Source organism: Triticum dicoccoides, chromosome 7B (assembly GCF_002162155.2).
Source record: "Triticum dicoccoides isolate Atlit2015 ecotype Zavitan chromosome 7B, WEW_v2.0, whole genome shotgun sequence".
Lineage (NCBI taxonomy): Eukaryota > Viridiplantae > Streptophyta > Magnoliopsida > Poales > Poaceae > Triticum > Triticum dicoccoides.
This window is the reverse complement of record NC_041393.1, coordinates 169,175,382-169,187,616: the sequence shown is the minus strand read 5'-3', so window position 1 is coordinate 169,187,616 and position 12,235 is coordinate 169,175,382.

The window sequence follows — 12,235 nt, the reverse complement described above, 5'->3', positions numbered from 1 at the left end:
CATCCTCGAAGGGGGAAAACTGCTCCTGCAGTGCCACGGGGGTTGTAACCTCAAACGAGGCGTTGACCATCTCAGTAGTTGCCGTGAGCATATCTGGGGTCGGCTCCGTGGCTGCCTCCATCTTCTTGGAGCTCTCTGTCTCATGGGGATCAACCTCCTGCGTATGTTCCAATATCGGCAGATCTTTGCCTGGTTCTCCATGATCCATCATGAAACTGACGAATACTAGGAGACCACTGAAAGGAAAATACAATCGCAATGACAACGAAACAAAAAGGAGAGCGAGGATCGGTTACTGCTTTGCAAAAGTTTTTTTTCTCTGAACGAAAATTCACCAACATCATGATTCCGCTTACCTTCCCTTCATTGGGAGAGAAGAACAATGGTAGATCCGAGTGTTGCCTTTCTTGAAGGCGGTGAGGGAGAAGGGGATTCAGCAAAGAGTGAAATGATGGTTGCTTCGTCCGTCAAACTTAGACTGCGGGGAGGTGGGGTTTTGTGATACGACGGCTCGTTACTGGCGCGCTACGACCAGGGTGACTCTCCACCTGCATACTGCCTTCTAATTTGGTGGATGGCATTTGGGCCCGCGCGCTGCATAGCCCGCATGTCGGTGAACAAAATTATAACGACATTCAGTAGAGGGAGACGTTTCGATGACCTAGGAGGAGCCATAAGCGGTATTGTATCCACTGTACTAGTAGTAATTGTTTTTCTCGGTAGCTGTAGGGTGTCTCCACTGTACTAGTAGTAATTGTTTCTCTGGGCCCAAGATAAAATAGCCCATCCACCCTAGTAAATAGTAAAATCAATTCAAAAGCCCATATATTTACTGAATGAGAGGTGCTACCCACACCCAGCACACTGCCCCCCAAAAAACCTGGGTGCTCTTCTTCCTCCTCACTCCCGCCCACCCCACGTCAGCTCGCTCCACTCGTACCCCCAAATTCCCCACCTCACTCCTACAGAAAACCCCAGCACCCCTTCTTCCTCACTACTACAGAAAACCCCCAGCTCCCCTTCTTCTTCACTCGCACTACAACTAGGCTCGTCATTCGTTACTCTGCTCAAATCCGTGAGTGCGACGCGACGCCCTCGAGGAAAATGGAGTCGGCTGACCCCAGCACCAAGAAGATGAGGCTCCTGCCAGCGGCGACGCCTGTTGTAGATCCAGCATGCGATAGCGCAGGGAGAAGCGGCGACCCTGCCCCCACCGGATCCCAGGAACCCGTAGAATCTTGGGTGGACCGCATCAGCGATCTCCCAGACACGGTCCTTGGGGAGATCATCTTGCTTCTCCCCACCAAGGATTGCTGCCGCACCCAAGTCCTCTCAACTCGGTGGCACCCTTTATGGCGCGCCGTGCCCCTTAAACTCAACTATCGTCAGCTATCTCTCTTCAATGATTTTGAAACCCCTAGAGCCATCATCTCCTCCCACCAGGGCTCCGTTCAAAGCCTCTGCATCCCGTCATGCTACCTGAGCAAGCATACCATGCCTTGCACGGTGGACGCCAGGCTGAAATCCCCTGAATTCACAGAACTACAGCTGCTTGACTTCTACTATTCCCCTGGAAATCACATACCACATACCGAACGCCATGTACTTGTGCCCTCAGCACCGATGTCCATCTCACAGTTTTCCTCCTCTCTCCACACCGCCACCTTTGCGTTGTGCTACCTACTACACAATCTTGTATTAAACCGTTGACTCCCATTTCTAAAGAAACTTTCCCTTGTGCGGGTTCGTATATCGGAGGCCTCATTGCACAGCATCATCCACTCCAGTGGCCCTGCCCTGGGATGCTTGGTGCTTGTTTTCACTGTTAGAATCGGTTATCTCCAAATAAAGTTGCCTAACCTTGTAAGAATTGGAATTTCTTTTAACGGAAGGCAGCTCATCATCTAAGATGCCCCTTCACTTTAAAGGTTGATCCTTGATTCTAGTTATTCACCATTGCAAATAACTGTCCTCTCTGCGCCTAAATTGGAGACCTTGGGTGTAATACATGATCTTTGTGCTCATTTCAATATGGTGTTTGGCTCCACAGTTCTTCAGGTACTTTATATTATCATCTACACTTGTAACCATAAGTTGCATTTTAAATTTCTGCGCATAAGTTATATATCATCTTGGAGTACACATTTTGTACTAATATTATGGTCTATGCTCAATGAAGAGTTTCTCCATGGATGGCGTATCAATGGTGCTGGATTATGTCAATATCTTATATATCCGAATGAGTAGTTTTGATCTGAATAAGATTATTGGCTTACTACAGTGCTTTCCATGTTTGTAGAAGTTGTATATAAAGGTGATAATTTCACGTACATTGTAAGCCCGCATATAGTGTACTAGAATTAACCGTTCAGCTGTTGTTCTTTCAATACTCTTTTTTTAGACCTTAACTATTTTCAATCTTCATGTCTATTTAGGCAACAAGACGAGGTAAGAAAGTTATAACCAATCGGTGGATTCATAAGCATCGGGATTTTCTCACTTCTCATGAGATTCGATTGAAGACAATAACGCTAGAACGATACGTAGCCAATTGCGCAAACAATAGATTTATCACATTATTCTTGCTGAATGCGAGGTTACTATTGTCCATCAGGCTTAAGTTTATCAGCAACATGGTTTTGACGGATGGGTATGTTGAAGAGCAAAAAAAGGAGTTTCAGGTGGGAAAAAGAGATTCTGAACGTGTCGGGCTTCTATTTACAACATATTGTGGTCATAATCTAGTAAATTTTACGACCCAGGATGTTCATTCTATGGACCTGACCATTCCATTTGACTGTGACTGTCGAAAACAGTGCTGGAGATAGATGTTGTTGCCCTTTTCAACCTGGGTTTTGTGTAAACCTGATGAACAATTAACCCTCGTGCTTTTGTACAGTTTGTAAGCTGGAGTTAGATGCTATTGCCCTTTTCAACTCGGCTGTGACTATCATATTTTCTTTCAAACAAGGCTTGCCACTCGTTTAATTTAGAGTGAAATATTGTAACAAATCCCAACCAAGGGAAATAACATCACTCTCGCTGGCTGCTTGAGCTCACTGTGCATTACAGAAGCCAAGTGATTAGCCCCCACCAGCACCCACAAACTTATTTCGAACTAGCACATCAAATGGGCTGTAAATTTTCATAGGAAATGCTGCATGACCATGACAGATTTGGATTCTGACATTTGGGACCCGCAAGGAAATAGCCTATCCAAGGTGGTGTCGACTTACTAGCCAGTCAACAAACGATTCTGCCTACCAGCCGTTGGATTGACATCCAACATCTGTCATGTATCTTCTATCTCTTGTCTTCTTATTCCTCCAGCCGCCCAAACCAAACCACACCGTCGGCTCCGCCTGCTCCCGCCTCCCATGGCTGGTTGCGCCTCCGCCACCCTACCATACACTCCAACGTTGGCCAGTCCATCCCTCTATTCCCCCACACATCCTGTTATTCTCTAGCGACGTCAGCCCCAACACGCACCCACACCCGAACAAGTCAACCCTCGTACTCCCCTCTGCCTGCGACTGGACCGACGCATCTTCCACGGCTCCTATTCGTTCTGTATGAGGCCTCACCGTCGTCCTCCGCCTTGCGGCCTTGGTTCGCTCGCCGTGCATGCTGCGCCGCCCTCTTGTGTTGTCAACGTCATCAACAACCGAGAGGAACAAGGAGATGACTGTACGTGGAGATGATGACAGTAGGGACCCACCAGCGTCATGGCAGTACGCAAGCAAGTGCCTCTATATTACAAGCCCCAAAATATGGTTCCTCCTAATGGTTGGACATCTGGGGCTCACGCCATTGTCGACGTAGTCAATAAACGAGAGAATTACACTACGAGCGGCTGACACCAGGGACCCAGCAGATTGCGCAATTTTTTTAAGGAACAAGCAGTTGTTATTTATACTAGTTTTAGCGATGGATTAGGGTAACAAAGGGGTTGTGCGGGGGCTGTGGCCCGTCTAGCTAGGGTTTTATTTATGTTTACCACATCATGAGCCCATTTGTGTTTTTTTCTTGCTGAAAATGGCTAGCCCAGTTCTATTTTTTTAAAGAAATACCCAAATGAGGCCTACTTGCTTTATCAACCCTGCTGGGCTGCAAATCTTTCAAGATGAGGAGAGTTTCATTTGGTTTGCCCAGAAATGGGCTGTACATTTTTAAAACACATCAAACCGGAATTAGTTTCAATTTTTTTTCATTACAAGATTTTAAATTCCATTGATTTTTATGCGTGGACAATTATTTGGATTTTATATTTATATAAATTATTTTTCAAAACAGGTTGAATGTGAATTGATATTTCGGGATTAAAAACAGTTGACCGCACCAAAATATGCAAAATTTCGTATACTTTTTAACCGTGGCCACAATATGGGGTGTAATGCTAGCAAAAAGAAGATGGGCTCCAAAAAAATTCTTAAGAATTAGCAAATGGGATGTACATTATTAGAAATAATGGCAGATGGGTTGTATGCTGTTTTCCACAGATTTGAGGCTGACTTGTGCGCCTACTACAGGTTGACACGTATGTTTTCCTAAAAAAAGGTTGACGCACACGCAACGCCGTGTCAACTTAGTCAACATACAAGAGCAGTGACTGTTGGATGTCCATCCAACAACTGTCATGCTTCTTCAATCTCTGCTCTTCCTGCTCCAGCCGCTCACACAAGCGCCGGTGGCACTGCCTGCTCCCTCCTCCCGCGCCGGCTATGCTGCCTCGGAGGCCTCACCGCCCCATCATACTCCCATCGCTGGCCTAGCCATCCCTCTACTCGCCCACACCTGCTGTTATTCTCCGGGGACGGTAGATGAACCAGTAAACCCTCGTACTCCCCTACGCGTGGGAAACAACTGCCGAGTCTTCCCTGGCTCCATGTCGTTCCCTTCCTTGGCCTCGCCGTCCTCCACCGCCCTGGTGCTCTCGACGCGGCCTGGTCAACATGGTCAATGAACGACTTCCATCGAAAGTGGACTGTACGTGGAGAGGCTGACAGCTGGGTCCACGGCCACATGCAAGGAAATGCCTCCTTATTACACGCAAAACAATGATTCCTCCACTTGACAGCTAGGACCCACCGGAAGGGCCTCTGTATTTCACAAAAAAAAATGTTCCCCCGACTGACAGGTCAGACCCACCAGCTATATATTCACACACAAGGAAGTGCCTCCTTATTACACACAAAAAAATGAATACCCCCTGCTGTCGGATATCGGGTTCCGGCAAAACCCATAAGGTTCGAACTCTGGGGTGCGCACGAAGATCTTCTTCCTACCAAAACAAGCCCACAACCTCGCCGCAATTCTAATCTAAATCGATGAACAACACAAGTGACACAAGGTTTATACCGGTTCGGGCCACCGTTGTGGTGTAATACCCTAATCCAGTGTGTGGTGTGGTGGATTGCCTCTTGGGCTGATGATGAATAGTACAGAGGAAGAACAGCCTTGCGAGGAGAGGTGTTCTTATGGTGGTGTGCTTGAGGAGGAATCGATCCGTCTCTCTTGGCCCTAGATGAGATTCCAGATGCCTTCCTACTGTGGTGATTTTCTCTATTTATAGAGGCCCTGGTCCTCTTCCCAAATATTGAGCGGCAAGAGAGCCAACAACGGCCATTTCGAAAGGGGACAGCTAGTACAAGCTATCCTGACTAAAGGTGGTCTTTGGCTGCCAAAGGTGCTGGTGATGACGCCGTCTTGGGCTCCACGGTGACCTCCGTCCTGCTGTCCTACTGGCCTTGGTCTCGTTTCATCGATATGGAAACCTTTGCATGACGCCTCGGTACTTGATACGTCTCCAACGTATCTATAATTTATGAAGCATTCATGCTATTTTATTATCTGTTTTGAATGATTATGGGCTTTATTATACACTTTTATATTACTTTTGGGACTAACCTATTAACCGGAGGCCCAGCCCATATTGCTGTTTTATTGCCTGTTTTAGTATTTCGAAGAAAATAAATAAGTCCAAACGGAATGAAACCTTCGGCAGAGTTATTTTTAGGAAGAATATCATCCTGGAGACTTGGAGTTTACGTCAGAAGATCCTCGAGGAGGCCAGGAGATAGGGCCCCCCTACTGGGCGCGCCCCCTGTCTCGTGGGCCCCTCGAGCACCTCCCGACCGACTTCTTTCACCTATATAAGCCTACGTACCCTAAAAACATCGAATATCAAGATAGATCGGGAGTTCCGCCGCCGCAAGCCTCTGTAGCCACCAAAAACCTCTCGGCAGCCCGTTCCGGCGCCCTGCCGGAGGGGGGATCCCTCACCGGTGGCCATCTTCATCATCCCGGCGCTCTCCATGACGAGGAGGGAGTAGTTCACCCTCGAGGCTGAGGGTATGTACCAGTAGCTATGTGTTTGATCTCTCTCTCTCGTGTTCTCTCTTGTGTTCCCTCTATGGCACGATCTTGATGTATCCCGAGCTTTGCTATTGTAGTTGGTTCTTATGATGTTTATCCCCCTCTACTCTCTTGTGATGAATTGAGTTTTCCCTTTGAAGTTATCTTATCAGATTGAGTCTTTTATGAGAACACTTGATGTATGTCTTGTCGTGCTTATCTGTGGTGACAATGGGACATCATGTGCCACTTGATGTATGTTTTGGTGACCAACTTGCGGGTTCCGGCCATGAACCTATGCATAGGGGTTGGTACATGTTCTTGACTCTCCGGTAGAAACTTTGGGGCACTTTTTGAAGTACTTTGTGTTTGTTGAATAGATGAATCTGAGATTGTGTGGTGTATATCGTATAATCATGCCCTCGGATACTTGAGGTGACAATGGAGTATCTAGGTGACATTAGGGTTTTGGTTGATTTGTGTCTTAAGGTGTTATTCTAGTATGAAATCTATGATAGATTGAGCGGAAAGAATAGCTTCAAGTTATTTTACTACAAACTCTTGAATAGATAGAACAGAAAGGACAACTTTGAGGTGGTTTCGTACCCTACCATAATCTCTTCGTTTGTTCTCCACTATTAGTGGCTTTGGAGTGACTCTTTGTTGCATGTTGAGGGATTGTTATATGATCTATCTATGTTATTATTGTTGAGATAACTTGCACTAGTGAAAGTATGAACCCTATGCCTTGTTTCCTATCATTGCAATACCGTTTACGCTCACTTTTATCGTTAGTTACCTCGCTGTTTTTATAATTTCAGATTACAAATACCTTTATCTACCATCCATATTGCACTTGTATCACCATATCTTTGCCAAACTAGTGCACCTATACAATTTACCATTGTATTGGGTGTGTTGGGGACACAAGAGACTCTTTGTTATTTGGTTGCAAGGTTGTTTGAGAGAGACCATCTTCATCCTACGCTTCCCATGGATTGATAAACCTTAGGTCATCCACTTGAGGGAAATTTGCTACTGTCCTACAAACATGTGCACTTGCAGGCCCAACAACGTCTACAAGAAGAAGGTAATTGTGTAGTAGACATCAAGCTCTTTTCTGGCGCCGTTGCCGGGGAGGCAAGGTAAACAGCAATCACACCCAGTCAACTAAGCTCTTTTCTGGAGCCGTTGCCGGGGAGGTGAGTGCTTGAAGGTATATCTTTAGATCTTGCAATCGAGTCTTTTAGTTTCTTGTTTTATCACTAGTATATTTTATAAAACTTCAAAAAAATGGAATTGAGTGTGCCTCTTACGCTTCATCTTTTTAATATCTTTCGTGAGAATGATGGAAAGTAAAATTGTGCTCAAGTGCTAGAAGAAGAATTACATAGAATGCTTGGCATGAAATATGTGAATGATGAGCATGATTGCAATGTTGTTAGTATGAATTCCTTGAATATCTATGATGCTAATGATATGCAAAGCCACAAGCTTGGGGAAGCTATGTTTGATGAGGATGATATTTTTTGTCCCCCAAGTTTTGATGAGCAAATTTATTTTGATGATAGCATGCCTCCTACTTATGATGATTATATTGATGAAAGTGGATTTGGAAGAGTGTCAACTTTAGGTAGTATTGATCCCACTATTTTGGAGGATATTGAATCTTATTGTGATGAATATGAAAGTGGATTTGGAAGAGTGTCAACTTTATTTAGTGATGATTCCACTATTTCGGAAGAGGTTCCAATTGATTATGAGAACAAAGTTGCTATATATGATGATTATTGTGATCACATGTATGCTATAAAGAATAATAACTATGAAACTTGTCATCATGATTTTAGTTTTCAATTGGATTATGCCTCACATGATAGTTATTTTGTTGAGTTTGCTCCCACTACTATTCATGAGAAAAAATTTGCTTATGTGGAGAGTAGTAAATTTTCTATGCTTGTAGATCATGAAAAGAATGCTTTAGGTGCTGGTTATATTGTTGAATTAATTCATGATTCTACTGAAAACTATTATGAGAGAGGAACATATGCTTGTTGGAATTGCAATAATATGAAGTTTCCTCTCTATGTGCTTAAAATTTTGAAGTTATGCTTGTTTTACCTTCCTATGCTAGTTGATTATTGTGCCCATAAGTTGTTTGCTTACAAAATCCCTATGCATAGGAAGTGTGTTAGAATTAAATGTGCTAGTCATATGCTTCATGATGCTCCCGTTATGTTTCAATTCTTATCCTTTATGTGAGCATTATTGCCATCATCATGCCTAGCTGAAAAGGCATTAAAGAAAAGTGCTTGTTGGGAGACAACCCAATATTTACCCTTACTGTTTTTGTGTGTCCACATGATTATGCTACTGTAGTAATCATGTCTTATAGCTTTTGTTTCAATAAAGTGCCAAGTAGAGCCTTTGGGAAGACTTGGGTGAAGTCTTGATGATCTTGCTGTAAAAAACAGAAACTTTAGCGCTCACTAGAATAGCTGCCATTTTTTACTGGAGAGCGCTTTTAGGTTGATTCTTTTTCCAGATTATTAATATACTAATTACTCAGGTCCACAAATTTATTTAAGAATTTTTGGGGTTCCATAAGTATACGTTTGATACAGATTACTACAGACTGTTCTATTTTTGACAGATTCTGTTTTCATTGTGTTGTTTGCTTATTTTGATGAATCTATGGCTAGTATGTAAGGGTATGAACCATGGATAAGTTGGAATACAGTAGGTTTAAGACAAATATAAATAAATAATGAGTTCATTACATTACCTTAAAATGGTGTTTGTCTTCTTATACTAACGGAGCTTACGAGTTTTGCTTTGAGTTTTGTGTGGTTGAAGTTTTCAAGTTTTGGGTAAAAGATTCGATGGACTATGGAATAAGGAGTGGAAAGAGCCTAAGCTTGGGGATTCCCAAGGCAAACCAAGTTAATATTCAAGTAAAACCAAGAAACTAAGCTTGGGGATGCCCCGGAAGGCATCCCCTCTTTCGTCTTCGTTCATCGGTAACTTTACTTGGAGCTATATTTTTATTCGCCACATGATATGTGTTTTGCTTGGAGAATCATTTTATTTGTTAGTATTTGCTTGATGTTATGTAGAATAATGTTTTGCATCTCTAGTTTCAATAAAAATGTCAAGGATAGCCTTTACCATGCTTATTTTGCTAGTATACATGGTGCTGTTTGAAAACAGAAAGTTTACCGCTGTTGCAAAAATTCCCTAGAAAAGTCAGAGAATGATACAATGTTGAATATTTTTGAATAATGAGATATGATAAATCTTTTACAGCATAGTATTTTTCTTATAATTTTTGGAGTTATGGAAGCATCATGAATCTATATTCTTTACAGACTATACTGTTTTGGCAGATTGCTGTTATGTTTGCATTGTTTGCATATGTTTGCTTGTTTAATGATTCTATTTTAGGATAGGAGTATTAAATATGCAGAGACATTTAGTATTAAATGTTGAATAATAATGTTAGTAATTTGTTACAATAGAATATGATAAAGTTTTGCATTGTTTTATACTAACCTATCTCACGAGTTCTTGTTGAGTTTGTTGTGGATGAAGCTTTTTATAAAAAAAAAAGAAACCATGATATGAGAGGATTTAAGGAGACACAAAAGTTCAAACTTGGGGATGTCCAAGGCACCCCAAGATAATATTTCAAGAAGTCTCAAGCATCTAAGCTTGGGGATGCCCCGGTAGGCATCCCACCTTTCTTCTTCAATAACTATCGGTTAGTATCGGTTGAACCTAAGTTTTTCCTTCTTCACATGAGTTGTGGTATCCTTGCAATGTAATTTTATTTTGTTTTTCTTGCTGCTTGAATACAATACCAAGATCTGAAATTCTTAAATGAGAGAGAGTCTTCACATAGTTGCATAATTATTTAGCTACTCATTGATCTTCACTTATATATTTTTGGAGTAGTTTTTCATTTACTCGTGTGCTTCACTTATATCCTATGCGTAAATGGTTGAATGAGTTGAATGTCATAAATCCGAAATTATATATGTTTCATTCTCTTATTCCATGGGGACTAATGACTTCACATCTAAGAAGTAGAGGTTGTAAATTTATTATAGGTTAGCAAGCATTGTATTAGTCATTTGAACAATTCATGAAAGAATATTGAAGGAAGAGAGATTTCACATGTAAATATATTATCATAGACATCTTTTATAAATATGAGCACTCATTAAGTATGACATGCTAAAGAGTTGATGTTGGACAAGGAATACAACATAATGGGTTATGTTTTCTCACATCTCAGTTAAAGTATATTGTCATGGATCATTCAAACATGTTGAGCTTGCTTTCCCCCCTCATGCTAGCCTAAATATCTGTACTAAGCAGGAATACTGCTTGTGCATCCAATATCCTTAAACCAAGTTTTTGCCACGAGTGTCCACCATACCTACCTATATGCGGTATTTACCTGCCGTTCCAAGTAAATTTGCATGTGCCAAACTCTAAACCTTCAAATTATAATATGTTTTGTATGTCCGAATTACTCATGTAGCAACTAGGGGCTGTCAGTGTCTTCCATGCTAGGTGGGTTATTCTCAAGAGGAGTGGACTCCGCTCCTCATTCACGAGAAAGTGGCGGTAACCGAGCCCAGTCCCATGATCAAAAAGATCAAAACCAAATCAAAAATAATTGCAAACAAAACTCCCCCAAGAATGTTGTTGGTATGGACGGTACTCCATCGTTTCGAATGGCCGTCGAGTGTGACTGTTGGTGAAGGGGGAGTAAAAACTTTCACCATTCTGTTTGGGAACTGCCTATAATGTATGTAGTATGGAAGATATTGGGAACTCTTGGTTGTTATGTTGACAATGAGATCATACCTCTCAAAATTATTTATCTCTATTTTAAAATCGAGCTCTGGCACCTCTGCAAATCCCTGCTTCTCTCTGCGAAGGGCCTATCTTTTACTTTATGTCTTTTACTTTATGCAAGAGTGAAGGTGATCTTCACCTTTCCCTTTTTCATTTTGTCCTTTGGCAAGCACTTTGTGATAGGGTGATCCTGATGTATATATCCAATTGGATGTACATTAGCATGAACTAATATTGTTGACATCACCCAAAGGTGAATATGTTTGGAGGCAACACTATAAGCCCCTATCTTTCTCTGAGTTCGATTAAAACTTTGGACCCATTAATATCACGTGAGTGTTAGCAATTTTAGAAGACTATATGGTAGTTGAGTATGTGGAGTTTGCTAAATCAAAGCTCCGACATAGACCCTTCCTGAAAATAAGATGAATTGCAATTGTTTGATGACTAAGAATGAAGTTTGCTAGTTTTCAAGAAAGTTTATGGTCTATGCTTTGACATGTGAATAGCTTGTTACTTTATTATGAAAAGTTTTATGAGATGAACTACTGTTATGACATATAAACATGCTAGAAAAGGTGATTGAAATTATCATTGATCAAACTTGTGCACCTGATAGCATTCACACTTCATAAATTCTTTCTTTTATCATTTACCTACTCGAGGACGAGTAGGAATTAAGCTTGGGGATGCTGATACGTCTCCAACGTATCTATAATTTATGAAGCATTCATGCTATTTTATTATCTGTTTTGAATGATTATGGGCTTTATTATACACTTTTATATTACTTTTGGGACTAACCTATTAACCGGAGGCCCAGCCCATATGTCGGGGAAGCTGATCCACGAACACCTATGGGGACCGGCGGACCGGGCCCCTTTCGGTTCGGCGGGGGGCGGAGATCGCACGAAGAGCGGATCGAGGCGAAGCACACGAGCAGTTTACCCAGCTTCGGAGCTCTCCGGAGAGATAATACTCCTACTGCTGCTTGTCTGATTGTATTGAGTTCTTG